The sequence below is a fragment of the Acipenser ruthenus genome, chromosome 2 (genome assembly GCF_902713425.1).
Source record: "Acipenser ruthenus chromosome 2, fAciRut3.2 maternal haplotype, whole genome shotgun sequence".
In the NCBI taxonomy this organism is placed as follows: Eukaryota; Metazoa; Chordata; class Actinopteri; order Acipenseriformes; family Acipenseridae; genus Acipenser; species Acipenser ruthenus.
Window position 1 is genome coordinate 33314838 of NC_081190.1, and position 22801 is coordinate 33337638.

Below are 22801 nucleotides of genomic sequence, written 5' to 3' on the forward strand. Positions count from 1 at the left end.
AATGAAATAAAAAATAATGGGATTATCTATTTTGTCATGCAGAATGTACATTTATTTAGATAACTTCACATATACAATGCTGATTACAATTAGCTGGTGTGTGGGTAAAATCGGATGGCACAGATTTAAAAAAAATATATATTGTAGTGAATCTCAGTTAATGCAGGCAGGCGCATTACACAGGGCGAGGCAATCTACACACAGGCGGAGTGCGGGCGCGAACCCGGGACCTCTCGCACTAAAGCATAGCGCCGATACCGCTGCTTGGCAGTGTGTTCCGGGCTTACGGTTACAAATTGTTAAAACAAATGAGCACATCTCTTTCATAACCACAAGTATATAAAAGTCTAAAATATTTCCATAGCTACAAATATTGAATTATCTAGGTAGTCTCTGTATCGTTGGCGTCACAGCCGCGGTCTGTTAAATTTCTATTTCAAGGTGAGTTATAGTCTTTCGTTAATTAAAACCCCCCTTTTCCAAGTGCAAATTAACTCCTGATGAATTATGACAATTAACACAGATTTGCTTTTAAATCCCCACGCAAACAAAGAAATAGTCACAAGAAGCACTGCTCGTTAAGATATTAACATTATTTCGTAAATCACATTAGGATGATTATTTAATAACAAAATAGGGATAACGACCGCTTGAAAATGACAAAATCAATGTTAGATACCGATTTCTTAATTAACATTGGAGTTATAACTTACGACCTAAAATCCAGCCCATGGTGTGGCATTGCAAAAATCATGACTACCCATGGAAAAGCACAACAAATGTGCAATTCTGTTTCATGACATGATGCACTGCAAAATGACTGCAAATTGATTGTAATATTAAGAGCATAATAAAAAAAGCTTTAAATATCTATATACTTTCATTATCACATCAGATTTTCAAATACAGCACCACAAATCAAATAGACCCCATTGAGATTAATTTCTGCAGTGTGGAGAAAGATTCTCTGGACCAAACAAACATGCTCAAAGTAATACCCTGTCAGACACTGTTACCTCATTAACAAGGCTTTAAAATGCATTTTCTTACCTCTTATTAAGCATTAGCATCATATCACATGATTGTTCCGAAGATATATTATTTGCTTTTGTTTCTTGATACCTGATTGCAGCTAGACCAGGAAGTGATACTGGCACAGGAAGTGATTTAGGGATGGGGAAAGAGCAGCAACTTTAAATCTATGGTGCTGTATTTGAAATATCTGGTGGTTTTGTTTATACTTGCAAGTGAGTGGGAACTGGTGATAATGTTGTTTGTGCTAACAAGAAGCAAGGCATGGATATTAACGCGTTGGCTAGCACTTCCTTGACTCATTTGGTGAATACAGCTTCTTGTGTGGATGACTGAGCAAAGGGGCTGCATGCAGAGGCAGTAAGTGGAAAATAAAGCTGTAGTCATAAACAACATAAGAAGGAGCTTCCGGGGCTTATACAGGAATTCTGTTGGGTTGTCGTATACATATTTAGTAACAGCAGGTATTCAGTTATAACTTTTCATTTTATTAGCTCTACATCTGCTAAGACGCTGCATAATAATAAACCATGTCAATCCGGTTACCAGCACTGGGGACTTACACAGCATTAAACCCCTGCCCCTGCTGTTCCTTATTACAAAGGACTCCTGCATTCTTAATAGGTGGTTCTGTAGTTTACAGGAACAGTTGAAATTCCATACCCAGCAAAAAGAAGTGAGAGTCAACTGTGTAGGGCTGGTTCCTACTAAAGTCATAACTGCCCTCAGTAAAGTTCTGGGCTTAGATCAACTGATTCTAAGTTACATCTCTGAAATGCTTTGCAGGGGTTGACATATCTTTTTTTGGAAATGCAGATATTCACTTAATAGTGGCATTCTAAATGATCACCAAATATTCATTCTGTTAGTGATCAGATCATTACCATGTAATGTTGAAATTCAGTGCATGCTATTATATTTGTTGCGTGTGACACTTTTCTTGATGTGGTCAGTCGAAAAGCACTTTACTCCATTTAGGTGTCCTTCTGTAAGAAGTCTAATTAATGTATTTAATCAACACTTTCACTTCCCAAAATAGAAAACGAATCCCAATAAAGTTATACTACTATATTTCTCTTGAGAGCAGCCTATAAGCAATCATGCTTTAAAAGAACTGAGAGAAAGGAAATGGTGCTCACGGATTGCAGTGACCACATGGTATGGTCAGCTCTCCTGGTATATTGATACTGTTAGTGTTGGAAGCTTCATTAACTCAAAAGAGGTCTGTGTGGTCCAAGACTGAGCCATATGTTTAAGTCTGACAATATCAAACATTTCTTTTATAAGTCACATTATCTGCATGTAAATTCCTTACTATTATTCACTAACTATATCACCTATATAAAAGTAAATTGTATTCTCTACAGTATGCTAGCATTTCAAGTACTCCAAGGACTATAATTATCATTATTATTATTTTTATGTCTATATGTATTCTCTGGCTCAACATAGGAGCTGAATGAGGTAATCAATTCTGTTGTGTTCATAGGACCCGTTTCTAATCCCTGAACCACATAAGAGGTAACAGCACTCAGAACTAGAGGATCTAATTATAGGTCAGGATATTGTTCTGCTTGATATAATGCTCTTGGTCCTTTTCCCTTGAGTTGCTAGATCCAATTCAGCAAAGTATGGCGTAATCTAGAGGTGTTTTGTAGGATGGCTGTGGCAAAGTTGCTGACTGTGTACAGGTGCAGGAGTGATGCAGTGCGTGATGATACAAACAAGGAGAGTTATTATCCAGTTGGAAAGGTATTTTTTTTTTTTATCCAGGTCTGGTGACCAAAAAATAAGACCCCGGCAATACAGAACAATGTGTACTGCGCGGCGCAAATAACAACGGGTTGCAGTCCCAAATAATAAACACAAATATATCTGCCCCACAATAATACAAACATGGTCACCAGTCCTGGGTGCGTGCAGTAGTGCTCGTGGTGGGTGATATAGTTTATTAGTGACAATCGTGCAGTGCTGTCCTGGGTTAGTGCTGGCCCTTAGCGACAGCTCTGGAATCGCGTTTAGCCGTCTAGTAATATAAAAAAACAAGACAATTACAGACAAACAAAACAAAACACTCACACACATTTTTATCTCTCACAGGGTCTCTCACAAACCTTACACATAATTATTAAAGAAGTAGGGCATATATAGCCCAATAGTTGCATTTTAATACTGTAACATTTTATTTACAAGGTGGCGTGAATGAGTACAAGCATAATTACACTTCAGACAGATTGAATTACATTTGGACCATGTGAGTGGCAGCATTTAATTTTTTTTTTTTTTTAACTCTTTGCACACAAAGGAAAATTGCCAGAATGTAACTGTTGTTAGTGACTGGAAAAGTAAGTTTATATAAAATAGGTAAGTGGGCAACTGATGTGTGGGGTTAGTTTTTTCATATACAACACATTACAGCAATTGAAAGCTTTGTACACATTCACATGACTATATCACAAAACTCAGTTACAACAGTTACATAGTCAAGTTTCCACTGAAATACTAATGTTGAGTTTATCCAGGTCCTCCAGATTGTTATCCAAAATATATAACTTTTCACAATATTGTATATAAATGTTTACTAGATTACCCAAATTACCTAAAGTGATTCTTAAAGTTGGTTCTTGTGAATGCAGTCTTTTAAAGGTGAAGGACAATCACTACAGTTAGACAGGTGGCATGAGAGCTACCCCTCACAGCTCTACAAGCGTGCTTCTGTCCTGAACTGAACACTCCCTGACATTCAGTACTAGGCCTCTTGTGTAGAATGTTGTAAAATTGTCTGGTGGTTTTGTGAAACTAAGCCCTCTAGGGTCTAGGTTATAGCCTTATAAAAACTTTTGTAAACTGGATTTGAACCCGGGCCTCCAGAAGTGAAAGCTATGAGAGTCTTATGAATTAACATGCTGCACCACGTAGTCCCAAGCATGTCACTATTATAATTATCAGACTATAATAAATAACCATTTTGGCAGCAATCTTTTTTTGTGATGCAAAATTTTGAAAAGGAAATGCAACAATCACTTGTGACTCATTTGAATACAAGTTTTTTTTTAAATCTATTTGCATATTTAATACATAGCAGCTCAAAATCAGTTTTCATGTCTTATGCATGGAGTTGATTTAATTGCTTGACAGAAAGGGATTCATTAGTGTACTTAGTTGTTTACCATATTAGTATCTATATTCAAGTTTGAGACGAAGGCCCCCATTAGCCTTGACTGTGAGCTGAGAGATTAGTGAGGACATTTTGCAGGATTAAAGCATGTTGAATGAGAGATACTGCAGAAGAAAATGTTATTGAAGGAGTTAAAGTGTAAGTAGCAGGGTTCAGAAAAATATAGTGTTAGATCTTTTCATTGTTAACATCCTGACAACTTTTCACACTTATAACTTTAAAGTCTGCTTCAAAGATTTTTTCAAAACGTTGTCAGGATGTTAACAATGAAAAGAAAAATCACAGGTACATTATTTAAACACTTGTTGCAACACATGGAGACATATTGTATAACGCTATATTTTTCAGAACCCCACTACTAATAATAATAATTAACAATATATGGAATATAGATTGACAATTACATAAACAGTAACCTGCTACATGAATAAGTGCACAGCGACTAGATTTGGTGCATGTATTACCCATTTTACACCACATACTCCTTGCGTCTTGGATATGTTGGTATCCCTGAACAGAAAACTGTCTCTTCTCTAAAAATCTATTGAACAAGTGCAGTGGTACCCCAAAATGTTATACATTTCCCAGGAAACAGAAAGACTGGGTGGGTAATTTATTGTGTATTTCAGGTCACTTAATCCCCTTGTTCACTAAATATCTTAGTATCACTGAATAGATGATTGGTATCACTGACTAGATGCAAAATATATCAATCTGATGTGCTGTGGTACCAAAAATAAATATATTAATTTATTATCAATGCCAAAAAACAGTTTTGGACATGTGTTCTTGTTCAAAATTGGTTTCTACCATGGTGACTGGTACAGTTCATATTTGCTTTTAAACATATTCCATTTAGGCACAGAAACAGCATTAATGTAACACACTTAATTTTCCATGCAGTACACATTCTTTTGGAACATGCAGGAACTCAGGTTCAGTAAGTAAAAGGTGACAATCTTTTCCTGTGTATGCTTTGATGTCTAGTAGTAAATAGGGCACCGGGAATATGTAATACCTACCCCTGGGAAGACACTCATTCCAAGAATGGCTTCATTACAACTTGCTGTTAGTGCCCTCTCGAGGGAGGAAACAGATGTGAACTTTTTAGTAGTTTATGCCGGCAGGGTTCCAAAGTTTTCCTTCATCTGTAATTTAAATAACAGAACTCAAAGTGTTTTTAGGAAAAAGAAATAAAGAAGAGATATAAGATGAAAATATGACATTCACATTTCCCATTGAAATTGTATAGTGTTATACAGAACTTTCATCCCAAATGACACTGGCTGAAAAAGTTTCATTGAAACCTCCTCAAGTAAAAGTCAATAACAGAAAGGTATTGGGTTACCTTTTAGGACACTGAACCAACTTAAACCTGAAAGCTTAGATGAAAAAAAAAATAATGAAACCATCATGCTGTCACTTAACAGAGGTTTTCAACCTTTTTTTGAAACTGTCTGGAGTTTTCAGCTCAAGCACCCCTTAACAATTTTCACTCGACTGAATGGTACCACAGTTGCAAAAAAAGGGCAGAATAATCTGATTGCACATTTTTTGCACACTTTTTCCCCCCTTTTATTTAATATATATTTTATGTCACAACAGTTTCTGACTGACAAACTGATGGTTTAGGACAGAATACCAACACTAGGCTTAATTCTTAAAACTTTTAATTACATGTCTTTGGATGCACAGAATTAAGATACTATTTGGAAATCTCTTTGGAAACTCTTGTAGTCACTTTCTATTCAGCAAAGTTATTCGAAATAATACAAAACAGTCTGCACTGTAAATGTTTCATGCTACCATCTACGTCTCATCTCAACATAATTATGTGCGCCATTTTAAATGTTTACAATATCAAAAACATTAACCTCAAGATACAACTATACTGTAATAATTAACATTGATAAACTATTTTATTAAAGCCAACATAAAAATAATCTAAAGGGATTCGGTATAACTTTCTGTCACTTTGTTTCCTTTGTTTTTCTTTTGCACTTTAGAAATGCATCAATTTCAAAACCCGAAAACAAATTCAACCAGCCACCATTGCTGCTACTAAAATGCAGCCACGCCTAATAAATAAAAATAAAAGTCGTGAAAGTATGAGTATTGTGATTTATTATTTATGTTTACTGGAGCATTTATACTTCTAAAAAATGTAGAAAGAGTGTGCTTCCCTGATTAATATTCAATTATACGACAAGTTGAAAACAGCAAAGTTAATAAGCAGCACAGACAGCTCCCCTTAGGCAGAATCACCAGACCCTTGCTTCACTCACCCATATCAGAGTGGAAATCCACTCACTCGAAATCACGCATGCGTGCAGGTGGAAAGTACGGACCTGATAGATTCTGTGGGTTTTTTTTCCATTTGCGGTTCACTTTGAGCTGCGAAACAAAAGTTAAATATTTATGCACAGTGGTTTAGAGATAATATATAATACTGTAAAAAAAAAAAATTCATCATTTCAAAAAGGTCATCATTTTTTTGTACTTTTCATTTGTATTTGCATTTCTGAGTCTTCCTGCGTACCCCTATGACCCTTAGAAGTACCCCAGGGGTACGCGTACACCTGGTTGAAAACCCCTGACTCAAAATAATTACCATTCTGCAGCTTGAACTTGAGTTGGAAGAAAAGGCAGGGTGAGGAGTTATATATTTTGAATATTGTTACACTAACCCGCTTGCATGCTGGAAATAATTATTTATTTATTATTAACTATACATATACTGTAGAACAATGTGGATACGTGCGATACACCTGCAGCCATTAAATAATATGATGAATGTTATACGCTCATTCCAGTTGTAAATGTTTTTTTTTTTTTTTCTGTTTTGCTTGGTTTTCTTAAAAATGTTTTGACTGTCTTTCACTATCCTCTGCCTCAAAACGTCTAACAATCAGTCTTCCTGGTTGTCTCCTACCTGTTCTTATGGATTATAATCGAAGTATTAAAACTAGCTGGCTACAGCTTGGTAGACAAAAACCGTTTCCATCAGTGAATGGACTTGGCATGTGCACAAAGCCGAAGCCCAAATGACAAACTCTTTCAGAGAAAGGGAGAGAGAGATTTTCTACAACTCAACAGAAGGGAGTAACAAACAAGCAGCGGGTCCCTGCCCTCTCTCTAATTGGTCAGCTTTTTGACAGCCAGCAGCAGCCTAACACAGTTCTTAAGCATGTTGTGAAGAACTTACAAATGCAGTAATATTTTTTTAACGCAAAACAAAACCCAATATCTAAACTAAATTGCACACATCACATAATACAGAGTGTCCAATTCCATAAATTTAGAGGCTTTGTGCGTCCCCATTTACCTGTATTTATATTGCTATTACAATGCTCAAAAGTGGTTTGTAAAATGAATTCTTCTTGGGCAGGGGTGGCTTTTATACATAAGAGCAAATATCTCAATTTAATTTGCTCTATTACTCATCAATCTCAACCAGCTGGTTTTTACTATTACAGTATTTACAATGAACATAAATGCAGCTGCAGCTGGTTTTAGTCAAGGTTTGGTAAACTTAAAGAGAGAATAAGCTTAAACCTATAGAATACTAGTGTAACACCTATCCGGATCTGTGTTGATAAAGGCCAGCAACTAGTTAGCTAGACCCCCTTTAACTCACCAGTGACTGGTGCTCCTGGGCTCATGTGAACAATCCTGAAGATAACTTCAGCCCCCCCCGTCTCAGTAGTATCAAAATATTATATTTCTAATCGGCGATGCCTCTACCTAGATATGGGGCTGCACTCCCGTATGCACCTCTCTAGGAAATAGTAACTGTATACACTCAGAAGAATAACCCAAGCCGGACAAAGATAATGAGTTAACCAAACAGAATTCTATTGGCCGACATATGGTACTCAGATACAGATTAACCTTGTATAATTGTAACACAATATTACATGCAAGCCGGTACAAGCAAATGGAATACCTTCATAGACATGTATTTTACATTTACGCCCAGAATATCAATAGTAATAATAATAACAGGCAACAATAATGATCTCATAGACATACATCAAAATAATCATATTAGTTGCATCTGAAATCAAATATATACATGAACTACAAATTACATCTATGAACCACCTTATTTATGTCATCATAAACAGACTTTTTCTGCCCAGGCTTGTAAAACAAGAACAAACAACAAAACAAAAGAAGCCTTATCAGTGCACTGAAGGTAATGTACTATAAGTTACTGTTGCAGGCCTGGTTCGTGGCTGGTGGGCGGTGTGGCTGGAAAATGCCCCTTCAGCTTATTTGTCCCTCTGAAAACCTTATTATAAACACGGTAACAATCCTATCTAAGCTAACTAAATGGTGATGAATATTTCCATGAGTATAAACACAGTACTGACACCTCTGCGGTATGCCTCACTCTGCGAAATGGCATCTCCCTCAATGATCTGGGCACTCCCTTTGCTAAATGGCATATCCCTCAGTTACTCTGCGCCAAACAGGATTCCAAGCAGCTGTGTACATTGAGTATTGCAGTTGTGGCTGCCTTTCATAATGTCAGTCTCTGATCAATCCAGCAATGTACTTTGTAAAAACTGAGATCTTTACTAATATATACAGTTGACGTGTATAGAATGCAATAGTAATGCGGTCCGTAGCATACAAACTGTACTTTCTTTAGTTTCAGTTATATCTGTACTCAGAGTAGACGCCTCATGCACGTTAACTAGATAACCCTGTCACTAGTATTTATTAGTAGGGAAACTAATACTTGCTTTTCTTATTTTTAATTCTCGCCGAATCCAAAATGTATATCTCTTCTCACAGCTCAGTCTCGTACCTCCACAGCACCTCTTTTTATTGGTCCTCCAGCTGTCTGTGTCTTTTTTTTTTCTCTCTGAGGTGATTGATAGCGTACCGCATCTCTGTCTGTGTGCCGGTATAAAATCCTAAATACGTGCAGGTATATATATATATTCAGGGTTACACTAGTTTGACCAAACTTAGATGCCTTTCTCCCTGATATCAACAGAAATGACCAAACTTAGATGCCTTTCTCCCTGATATCAACAGAAATGTCCAAACAGCAGGTGCAATGATGAAATTCCCTCCAGAAAAACATGGCAAAATATGTCCACTGTTTATACAAGTTTGAATCAACTTGACAGTTTTGACTTATGATAAGCCTCATTAAATACAATTTAAAAGAACAACAAAGGATTCATGAAAATTAATCGGCAAAATGTTTATACACTGCAGACTGTTTTTTTGTTTTTTTTGAGACAGAAATGTGCTATGGTATATAATTAATACATACATACAAACCAGTAACAAATACATTTGAAGGCTTTTTAAAAGTACATTTTCTTTCTCTCTTTTTTTAAATTTAGAAAAACCTTATGTTTCCAATTAACCAGAAAGTTATCCTTATTACATATAATCTCAAAAAATCATTAATATTTTTCTGGGTTTTACAAAGTAGATCCTTCTTTATTGCTATATCCAGACCCATATTTGTTCTACTGTACATCATTTTGGCAGAAACATTTTATTTGTGAGCTTTAACTAACACTTCAATGGAATACAAAAACAACTTTAGATGTTGAATTACCTTAGTCACATTTTATTGCCATCATTATGTCAGAATTGTCATTCCCATCTCATAAGTGCATGTGGAGTGAAATGGAGTTTATAAATGCACCATCAGGTTAGTGAGTTTGGCTGTGGGGATTGTGATGAGATAACATGGAGGAAAGTGGATGATACAAGTAAATAAACAACTCTCCATATAGTGAGACCTCTGAAGCTGAAAACAAAGTAGTTGGATAATTATTTATGGCAAGCATAAGTTATCATATAATTCAGCAATAACCACCACAAGTTTCAAAATAAACAAACCTCTGACGCTCAGGAATAATGTTCCGAGGACTGTATTCAGAGCAGTGTGGTAGCGATCAGTTATCCCATATAAACAGTACCATGCCATACTGTACATACGTGTGTTCTGTTTTGTGGTTTATTATAATATAGCATTGTGGTATAATGCAGAACAATAGGAAAATATGTGTAGTTATACTGTACATAACAGAACCCAAGGCATGGCTTGATCGAAATTAGTTGGGATCCACCTTGTATTTCATGTGTTCTGATTTAATTACAATCCATCCTTATAGAAATGGAAGGTCATGCACAGCTATGCTATAACATTGATCAAAAAGTTCAGTGGATAAAGAAAAAGATTAATTAAATGCATTGTGCAAATAATGGTGGCTGTCCTTTACACATACAGCATGGTCTCAATTACTTTTCTGCTTCAATATCAATTACTTTTCTTCATTATATAAACAGCTATGGCCAAATGTTTTGCATCACCTAGAATTTTAGGATTGAACATAGTTTAGGTATTTTATTTAACATTATGTAATCAAATAAACTACAAAATGATATTGCAAAAGTCTACCGAAAGTCATAATAGTAGTACAGTATTTCATGTTAGATTTCGAAATGCCACATTTTTCAATTTTTGTCAGCGTTTTGTTAAGTATATGGAAAACTAGAAAGCGGGTACATAATTCAATATGTTAATGGAACATTATTCAGCAGGTTTCATTTTACTTTATGAGGCAAAATGTGTTAGCGCCACTATAGTTAGGGTTGAGTTGGGTGCTCAATGTTAAACCCCTAACTTTGCACTTTAATAAGTTTGGCATTGTTTCTCTGAATTGCCCACAAATTTGCAAGTTTCATTAACTTGCAATGTTGTGAAAGCATGGAGAGTTTCATGACCTCAACTTGTGCATTTTTTGAGATCTGCATACCCGTTATTTAGTAAAAGTTCCCTTTTTTCCCCTATTCTGAACATGGATTTTCTTGCGTTTTTTTCCCCCTCATGTACAGGCTACTTGGTATTGGATTTCTGCACCAGACCAAGTAAGGTACACAAGGTCTGTGCTGAGATAGGTCTTTTCAAAGGTTTGGTGAAAAAATATTAAATGTTATATATAATATTAAACGGTTCCTGAGTAATAATAAAAAGATAAGTCTAGCATCCAGGACTTTATGAAATCCTCTCAGCAAGGAGTCCCGCCCCTGAAGGAGTGTGTGTGTGTGTGTTACATGAGCCGTTTGCTGATTGGCTCAGCAAAACTGTGTGTAAGTGACGTCAATCCACTGTGGGATCTGTAGTTCTAAGGGAGCATCTAAACAATGCAATCACTTACACATGCTCTCCAGTTTGAACTACAGATCTTAGAATGCATACCAAATGGCTTGATAAGTGTTGTTCATTAAAACAACGTGACAATACTTTCACAAGCGCAGCAGAACATCAGATTTTACTTGTCAGTAAAAACTAAAATAAAAAATGCATCAGTCAGTAATGCAAGGTGAGTGAGCATTTCAATATATACTGTACACAGAGGCTGCGGAGTGATAATGCCATTTAATTGCTCAGTGCTGCCTAACGTACCAGGTACGTCGTGATATATATAAAAAGTCTATTCAATTGATCTGAATAGTGGCAAATTTAAATACTGCCACCATGTAAATGTTAAAATATAACAAATTCTGACATTTTACTTGCTTTTAAGGACTGAAAGGTTTTGACAAACTCTTTCATTTAATAATTTAAAGAAATGAAATTTATAATTAAAGTTCGGGAGGAGGGTCAGACACCAATCTCTGCGTCGCCAAATTGAATCATTCAATTTACACATTAGCTAATTAAGATTGTTAGCACTATAAATACCCTCTTCACTTAACTCTCAGTTGCATTTCGATTTCATCGTAACCCACCACCTCTCCATCTCCACTTTTCTTAAAAACAATTTCTATGTTTTATCAATGGGGGTCTCAGCCTCATCCAGTGAGCCAGGCAGCGAGCCCTCAAACCAAGTTAGGTTTGATGCCAAATTAATGTGTATATACAACATACTTCTCTGTAAAATCGCATACTCCGCATTCTCCACAATAAATATTTGTACTAAAACATTTTGTGATTGGTGTTTGTCCCGAACTACTGAACTGTATTTAGATTTGCCATTGTTAAGCACAATTGAACTGACCTCCTTTGCCTGTAAAATGAACACAAAAACAAATACGCCCATGTCAAAATATAGTTTTGAAAAACATGCAAAACTAAATTGTTAACTAACACTTGCTTTACTATTAACATTAGGAGATTATTTGACGGTCTACATAAAATAAAAATAAAAGTAAGATTATGCTGTTGGTCACTTAATCCCAGTTGGAGCTCAGTTAATGCACTATGTGAAATGTCCATGGACCTCAGATTTCAGGATTCTCTACATTTTTTCCAGAGAAAGCCAAGTACCCTTAAGGCTTATTCATGACCTGGCAAACAATCAACTGAGTTTCACCACCAAGTCCAGTGTCAGATTACTTCACTTCATTCACTGATGTGAGTCACCACAACTACAGTAGCATTCAAGGAATAACAACATTCTACTGTTATTCTACACATTACCTGTAATAATACCAGCATATCACATTCGCAGGGCATTACTATTTAAAACCCATCCCAAAAGGAAAATGTTACATTTTAACACCACATATTAGTAATATAATTAACATAAACAGTAAATTAGTGTTCATTTTAATGATCTAAACATGGGTAGATCAAAATACAGCTCTCTTACACTATATTCATTCAGCTGGGTTTTGTTTTGGGTTTTTTTTTCTCCAGGGGTGATTTATTGACCCAATTATTAACACTGATACAGAATAAAAATACAGAGGTTTATTGAAGTAGACCCCGTAATCGTCATTTTAAGTCAACCCATCTTTTTTATGTACTCTACCTTAAAGAAAGTTAGTGAAAATACTCTTTGTTTGAAATGTTAGACCTGACACTGTAGGGCGATGCAGGACACATGTCTGTTTCTAAAGGGCATCTTCACAAAGTGTATATTAGTGTAATAAAAGTGAAGGTTAGTTTTGTTTTCCTGATAAACAGCTAGCTTGTTTGTGACCTTTACAAAACTCATTCCTGCCTTTCATTTGGTAAAAATGTCAATATTTGTGGTCAGCCAATTTATATATAATCCCTGGTTCCAGACTAACATATTTATATTATTGTGTGGAGTGCCAGTCTGACTCTGGGAAAGCAATACAGTATGATGTATTTTAACATTTTTGACATAATTGAATGTACATAAGTGTGGCAAAGTGGTTAATAGTGTGCATGTGCAGGTGATCAAAGAACAGACAGACAATTGTAATCCAGGTGCAAAGGTTTGTTTTTATTTATTTTATGTCCAGTGCCTGACGGCAAAACAAACAGTAAAAAATAATGCTGGTAAGTAATACAGCGGCATGTATTGTGTTATAATCCCCTGGTTTGTCCCGAAATAATAGTCCTGTTATTGTATCCCCACATTAAACACAAAACACATACAAAAGTCTGTTTAGTGCGTGAATTAGTGATTGTGGTACAGATACAGTTTATTGTGATACGAGTGCAGTGCTGTTCCGGGTTTGTGCTGGCCTTTGGCGACGGCTCCGGAACGTGTTAGCTGTCTAGTGATTACAAGCAACAAACAGACAAAACAAAACAAACACTCACAATACTGATTCACAAGAACACAGGTCCTTCCGGGTCACTTTTCTTTAACCAAAACGAAGGAACAGATTACGTCACTTCGACCCCTGTATATACCGTCACTCATGACCCCTTGGTAAATGATTGCAGGCACTCCTCCAATCCGCAGCTGCCACATCATTTCCCTTCCGGGTCGATGAGTTAGTGTACCGAAGCTCCTCTCCTTTTCTAAATGACCGACTTCCTTTTAACACTTGGAACGAAGTGTCAGGCCAAGTAGTCTAGGGTACTCTGTTCCTGTTACTTAGCGCCCTCACAGGTCGGGAGGGAGATTTACCACCAAGAATCGTTGCCTTTCTGTTACAATAAGCAATTAAGTTTATGCTGGTATCTGTCATATCAGATAAGAAAAAACCTTGTCAATTAAATTGCAATCGGAATGTTAATTTGTATGTGTCGACAGAATGCAATATAGGTTTGTATTTGTACCCCCACTTTCCTGTCTGTTGTTTAGATTATACATCTGAAATATGTTTTCCCTGTTAAAAGATTTTTTCTACAAAAAATGAAAACGAATTTCCCTATACATGTTGTCCTGTGTAGCAGAACTAAATCATTGCAATACTGAAGTAAAAAGTCATATCATTAAATACATTTGTTATTGGTTCCATCACATGTGAACACGCACATTATCTTCTTCCAAATTATTCAATATCCAATAACGATACATTGCACACTTTATATTAGCAACATTGCCTGATTGCGATGAATTCCTGTTAGGTTTGGTGTTAAATATGTATGTGTGTGGAACGTATTATCAATAATGTATCTTTGTTAATTACTTAGTAGTCACAATGCTATGACATTGTAATTACAATGTTATAAATGGAACTTTTAAGAGAATAACCAAAACTCAACATTGAACACCAAAATTATAAGAAATTGAACGTGAAAACTTTTATCTACATGACTTAGTTTTACCTTAGAATTCTGATTGAGAGTTTTGAAGTTAAGCAAAATGAAGTCTACAGCTAGAGATAAAGCAGCAAAATGGCAGTTTTAAATATTATTAATTACGGATGCAATGGTTATAGTTTTCCCAAACTGTAACTGACATTTAATTGATTACAGGTGCTGGTGCTAGTAAGTTACGAGCGTTCATTTGCTGACATCAATCTAGCTGACGTTTTAAATTAGTGTTTCCTTTTGCCCCTTTTTTAAATGATTGCACTGGGTTTCCTCATCAGAAACTATTTTAGAATGCTGCCAAACGTCTGATGTCAGTCGCTTTGAGGTCAACAAATGAATTCAAGAATTTAAATTTTGAAAACCGCAAGCTGCAGTTCTACTCAGACGTGATTTGTCATTTCCAACCTCCCGCAGCAACAATATGGGTAACAGGAAAAGATACAAAAGTTTAATGTCTCTTAATACAATCTTGCATTCCTTCTACATTATATCGAATTGTATAATACAATGTATTCTGCTTAATTGTCACAGTTACACAATTAGAAAACAATGTGTATAATTATGGTATGTCCTACAGTTCAGTGTTTCGGTTTTTAACTCTTTCAGTTTTACATTTCAGTTTTACATACAGTATAACCGACTGTATGTCAAAAACAACTGAAAGGGTTGATAAAAAAAATAAAAAATAAAAAAAACTGATCATAAGCAACTTATTAAGTAGGAATATTTGGTATACAAACATGAAAAGACTACCCTTATCTCACTTAACTATACATGTCCTTTCTTCCTCTGTAGCGTCTGTTAATTAAATTATGTTTTATAATTGCTTTTACTACATCTGTATCTGATTTAACCATTAATACTTATTAACTTAAAAATAGGTATTTCAAGATATTTCATATATATATATATATGATAATATTTATTAAAGCAGAAAAATAGCATTGTCACATTCAAAATGTATAATTTTTTTTTAGAGCTATAACAACTATTAAATAATAAATAAAAGTAAACATAGTAACAGACACGTGAAATGTCTGTTTCTTATACTGGACAGAGCACTCTGTATCAGAAATATTTCTGGATGCAAGTTAATACATTTCCCAATATCCTTTTCACTCAGCTGTTGTAACAAGGACAATTAGTATTATTCACATTTTTCTTCCCTGAAGGGACTCCAAAATAAATTGTGTTAAATTCATTTGTATTATAAGAAGTCATTTACAATAAGTGACTGCTACATTTGTCCTGGACCATGTTGAAAATTTGTAGTATCAGGACATTTGTTTAACCCGAGTTTGTTTTAATGAGAATTGACTTCAATAAGATGACTTGAAGGAGTGCTATTTAAAAAAGCTGTAACTCACAAGATTCCATTAGTATTTAAGCAGTTAAAAAAAAAATGTTGAATATGTACAGGCAAACACTTTTTCAAAACGGAAAGTTAAAAAAAAAACTAGTCTGCTGTTTACAAAACCGATGCTTTAGTTTAAGTCAGCCTTCGTTTGTGCAAAACTTGCACGTAAACAAACAAAACTCTTACCATACTTTTTTTTTTTTTTACATTTACTGTGGTTTATAAAAGTAACTTATTTTAGACTGCGTCAAGCCTTTTTCAGGCTAAACAAATCAACCCGTTCCATCAAGGTAAGTGGTGTTAAATGTAGGGTCGACTCGCCATTTTGTACTTTCTGTTTTGTTTTGGGAACTGGAGTGTTGATGACATTGGGATGAACGTTCAGTTAACAACGAATTAGGAAAGTGAGTCAAAGGTTAACTGCATAACTTTGTTGTTTTAATTGGCCATGGTTACGTTTACTTGGCTCGGGAAGTTGGCGGGTGGGGGACAGCAGGGTGGCGATATAATAGCACTGTTTTTATATTTGTGACATTTGTTCATATATATAATTTTAGTATGTATGACACTGTTAAACAAGCCAATAACAGTATATGATAGAATATGAACAACAAGCTGTGTTTAATTAATACAAATTTTATCTATACAAAGCACCAGTAGCATTTAATGGTTAGTTTATACTGGTGAAACATATATATATATATATATATATATATATATATATATATATATATATATATATATATATATATAATCAAATATTAGTGTGTGAGTGAAAGTGCAACAGAAATTCCTTTGATACATCTGCAACAGCATACACAGTAACAAGCAGTGTTTTTATCAGGTCGTGCTGCTCGTTGCTGCAAGTGAAGGCAGCCAGCACAGCTAGCTTGGGGGAACTTGAAAATAAATAGGTGAATCCACAGAATGTATGTAGTGCACCTGATTGATGTTAATTTTGTGATTGAAGACAAAATGTTGGAGATTGTCGTAAAATGGAGATTGTCGTTTACACAAAGCCATTTATAAATTGAAAAAGTACTGAAAATTATTTCAAGTGAACCAGTAGCACAGCATAAGTTAAAGCTTTGAATAGAGCCCATGAATCAAACAATATGCTTTACTGACTAACAAAAGTATGTACAGTCAGAAATAGATATGCAGGGGTGATAGAAAAACATGTACAGTACGCAAAATATTAGAACAATTTTCATGCTGTATATCAGATCTATTCTTTATCTTATAAGCAAGCAACTGGGACATGTTTTGAGGAGAGAGGTGTATAGTCTGTATAGTTGTATTACTCTATTGATTTAATAATATATGTACCAAATGCTAATAGTTATATAGAGCTTTACTGATGGCAGTGCTATATCACATTCCAATTTATTATTTATCCCACTACCAATGACGTGTTAGAGCTGCAGAATTTATTAACTCATGCTATGCCATTCTACGGTGCCCCCCTCCCATCTCCTACAGACACACACAGACACACACATTTTTTACCTTTTACGCATACAGTAGAGTGTACTAATACTTTTATAGGTAATATACTGTTAGTATGGTTTCTAATGACACACTCTTATTGTGCTGATTGTAGACACTTATTTTAGAGAATGTATTTAATCAATTACATTTAGGTGTGCATTGCTATACACACAACAAATCACCATTGTCACATTCAATTATTTTCTGATGCGGACCGCAGCCTTTTTTTTTGTATCCGTGTTGAATTTGAATCAGCACCCATTCCAGAGACCCCCTCTTCCCTTCAAGAATTCCAGTGCTGGGTAACATTATCCTTTTGTTCCTCCCTTTATCTATGAGGCGTCCAGGCCGCTATTGTTCTTTGAATGCAAAGGTTCTCGCCTTTCAGATGCAGTTACTTTACAAACTGATGACCTCTGCTAAAACATGCAAACAATTTGTGGAATAACTGTTCCAAATGGATTTATAGAAGGAGGCCATGGCGGAGTCACATATTTCGCTACTAACAACATTCCTAATTGCATTTCACCATGCACTGCCAAATCAATTGTCCAAACAACTAGGGAGGAATAAGTATAAAATGAACTGGCTAGTGGAGGAAATAATAAACAACCCAGGACTTCAGGGTCACAGTCAATTTAACGCTTTTGTCCTTTCACTTACCTCTCGGGTTGATAGTAGAGGTGCTTGGCTGATGTGCATTGCATATAGAGGACGCAGGGTTGGACTAGAGGTGGGGAAGGGGGCAATGCTTCATTTATAAAATGCCCCAAAGGCCCAACTTCTGGATCAGTTCTGAATTCCCACTCGTAAAACTTGTGCTACATGAGGTCAGGCACAATCTTCAGTTTCATGCATGAAATCTTGGCCCCAGCTATAAAGAGCAATAAGAACCATGCTGACATGTATCCCCTTGCCTCCCTATCTGTCTAATCATCAACATTGGAAATGAACGTGACTGGTTTCCATTTACAATCTATTATTTCATTTAACTTGACTGGTAATGGTTTTCTTTCTCAAGGGTGTTCCTCATTATATCATGATTACGGCAATTTATGATATATGAAGGCGAGCCTACCCTTGCTTAACAGCCATCATCATATGTGAACAGCTTGTCCAAGTGCTGTGATATACAGAATTCGAATGAGATATACAGATATGAAGTTATTGAGAGATGGTAAGAGACTCCCAAAGTATAACAAGCCCACATAGGAATATCCAAGAAACCAAGAAGTTTTTTTTATTATTATTTATTTATTCTGTAGTACTGGGCAGCATTGAAGAAGATAATGACACTGGTTATTTAAAGGATGCATATTCTCTTGCCAGATTAGCTTTTATTGATCTTATAAGGATACTGGACATTACATTGCTGTTTTCATTTTGTATCTATTATAGTGTTGGCACAGACATGTGTTTTACAAGACACACTCATATATATATATATATATATATATATATATAAACATGGATGAAGGCTATATTTGCATCCTGAGCCATTCTAAAAAAAAAAGGCATAATACCACACTAGTGATGTCAAAAAGTGATAATTCCTCTAGAGGAAAATATACTTGAACTTTGACCCATTCGACTCCTCGAGACCATCACTTTCAATTCAAACACAGAATGTCTCATTTTCAATCACTCGACAACACAGTACAGAAATGTTCATTAATGATCAACAAAATGAGAATACGTTAAAAAAAAAAGATGTAAAGCTGGTACATTCGTATTTCAGAGAAACTGGTGAAACGGATAACAACATAGAACGTCTGTACAGCACTGAAACACTAGGTTTTAAAAAACCGAACTGTACTGCTGAACCTCGTCTTCTTTAATATTAGCATCACAAGGGTATCCATGTATTATAAAAAATAATAGATGGGCCTCTTCAGTGAGTTACAGGAAAACAATTCCATCTCGGGTTTCTGTGACAGTTTATAAATTACTCAACCTTCGGTCTTCTAATATATGACCCTGGAGAAATGTTCGTTATATCAGGATGTTCACTATAATAGGATTTGGCATTTCTCTGTATCAGAATAATGACAAAACAGCAAATTTGAATTGAACATCAATATGTAGTACTTTTATGAAGATTCCTTCTCATTGATCAACATTTAAACGGTATTGTGACATGTCACATGTGTGGGTAACCACATTGCAAGACAGAGGAGTTGGAGTTTAAAGACAGGCAGGCAGCAAGTCTCAATCGAGCACCCGTCTGTAAACAATCATTTGATCAAACATAACAGCTCCAAAAAGCACACAAAACAAACCCATTTCCACATATAAATTACACCAACACTAATTTTAAATGTATATGTATAAGAACATGTAATCCTATAGAAGAAAACAAAACAGCATTTTAAAACATTTCTTAATATAGAAAACAATGAGGAACATTAATGAAGAATTAGTGGGATTGTTTTCACATTTACTGATGGATTAAGTATCCACAGGACATGTTGTGACCACAAATCTGACAGTGTCAATCCTCTTATCATACCAATGAATCTTTTGAAAAAAAAAAACAGTTTATAGTACCACTACACTATCAGCATATTACTCCAGATAAACCAGTGTATAATCTTTCAAGTTATAAAAATGTCACCACTGCAGTTCCATTCTACTAATGGATTATCCTTTCCATTACTTCTTGTACAATATTCATATTTTATAATTCAGCACTTCTTCAGAATGAGATTGTATGTTGACTATTGATTGGTCACTCTTTGGCCTGGAATCAATATACTGAATGTCAATGATGACCCCGGAAAGCCATTTTGCATTTGGTACAGGGAATAGGCTGAGGAGACTGCACATTATTAGGTATTTAGAATCTGCTCATTACATATGTAGTTTACAATGGTTCTCCAGGGAGCAACGAAGACGCTGTATGTGTTTATTTCTTTCAATCGTAAAACAAACATGAATAGATAAATGCAGTATATAACCTCCTCTACAGGGATGAACCACAAAACCTCTATACCAGCAAAGGCCAAAGGCTTAACTAAAAGGTCAAATCCTGGATGTGATCACTATTTCCTACCCCACGGTTTAACAATGGGTTTGGCTCATTACAAAAATATTTACAGTCATTTTATGTTATAGCCATGCACCATTGTAAAACACGTTCCAATACATTACACACACTTTTGGTCATCCCTGTAATGAGCTTGTTGTATTAAGGCTGCTAATCACCAGACACGATGCAGCAAGCGAAACTGTACAGCGATGCGACAAAATGAATAGAACCTATACTTTTTATAAGTATCTTTCACACCACAGGCGACGCAGGAACAGCACCAGAGCGGCGATGGAGCGACGCAAAATAAATAGGATTTAATCCTATTTTTTGTGATTTGTCACGTGTCAGCTAGGGCAGGAGTTTTCAACCGGTGGTACGCGTACCCCTGGGGGTACTTCTAAGGGTCATAAGGGGTACACAGGACAACTCAGAAATGCACAAATAAAAATGCAAGTAAAAGAAAATAATGATCTTGTAACGGTATTATATATTCTCTAAAACACTGTATAATTATTTAATCTTTGTTTAGCAGCTCAAAGTGAACCACAGATGAAAACAAATCCACAGAATCTATCATGTCCACATTTTCCACCTGTACGCATGCGCAATTTCGATTTTATATAGGTGAAACAGGCATCTGCCAACTGATATGAAAATGTTTTCAACTTTTCATATCAGTGAAGCACAGTGTCTCTGCTTTTTTTTAGAAGTATAAATGCTCTGGTAAATATAAATAGTAGGCTAATCACAATACTAATACAGATTTTTGTTTTATTTATTTATTACCATGGCTGCATTTTAGTAACAGCAATATCGGCTAGTTAATTATGTTGTCGGTGTTTGAAATGGATGCATTTCTTGCTTGCATAACAAAAACGAAGGAAGAAAACACAAACTGTAAAGCGACAGAAAGTTATAATTCCTTTGGATAATTATGCTGGCTTTAATTTTAAAAAAGTGTACTTTGTTAGGTATTATAGTTTTATCTTGAGGTTATGTTTTTGATGTTGTAAACATTTTAAATGGCACACATAATTATGCTGAGGTGGGAAGTAAATGGTAATGTGATAAACATTTACAGTGCAGACTATTTTCTATTAGTTTAATGATTTGCTGAATAGAAACTGAATACGAAGAGATTCCCAAATACTGTCTTTTAATTCTGTGCATCCAAAGACATGTAATTAAGTTTTAAGAATTAAGCCTATTGTTTGGTATTCTGTCTTAAACCAGCAGTTTGTCAGCCCCAGACTGTTGTGAAAAATGATCTATTAAATAAACAGGAAATAAATGTGTTAATCAGATTATTCTGCCTTTCATTGCAACTGTGGTACTTGTAAATGCGAAAATTGTAAAGGGTACTTTAGCTGAAAAATAAAAGGTTGAAAACCCCTGAACTAGGGCATTGAGCAGTCAGTGAAGCAATTTCCAAAATGACAGCAGAAAAAAATCATACTTGCTGTGGAGAAATACCGAGATCTTTACGATAAAGGTCATCGCAAAGCTACAGAGATGAAAGATAATATACAGGAGTCCATTTAGAAGGAACTGGACATCCCAGGTATGTACGATTTATTGCCATATATGTTGAAATACCATCAGATAAGACACTCACAATTTCTACATCATGTTGACAAATATGTACCAGTCTTGATCAACAGTTGTATAGATCTGACAGTTTTCAAACTAGTCGCTTCTGGTGTGTATGGTCATGTCGCTGTGAAGGTTTTTGTCGCCCAATTAAAAAATCGCATTACGTCTGGTGTGTGGCAGCCTTTACCCTCTCCTATGGATAATATGCATTGTTTTACCCTCTCCTATGGATAATATGCATTGTTTTACCCTCTCCTATGGATAATATGCATTGTTTTACTGACCCCAGTATTGGTTCTTAGCACTTCATTCCTCTGCACACAGTTTACATAGCAACATGCTGCATACTGCTATTGGCCAGCATTAACGTCACTATAATAATTCCGGTAATTCCAAGATGCTATTGTAAAAAATATTTACAATTAATTATTATAGGAAGAGTCAAATACAGCCAAAAAAATAAACCTGGTCCTGGGGGAGCATTCCACTGAAAAACGCTTGGTCCTTAAAGGGTTAACAACATGTTTTATACACTTTGTAAAGTTTACATTTGAAATCACGGTTTCCCTAGTACAATAATCACGTTCTGCACCATTTATTTTTTATTCCTACAAC

At 35.4% G+C, this 22801-nt stretch overlaps 1 protein-coding gene across 2 annotated transcripts in view; it reads left to right on the forward strand.

Annotated features, from left to right (window-relative positions):
* LOC117408654 (ciliary neurotrophic factor receptor subunit alpha-like) overlaps positions 1-22801 on the forward strand; it is a 160770-nt gene that overhangs the window by 85448 nt on the left and 52521 nt on the right. The window lies entirely within an intron of this gene.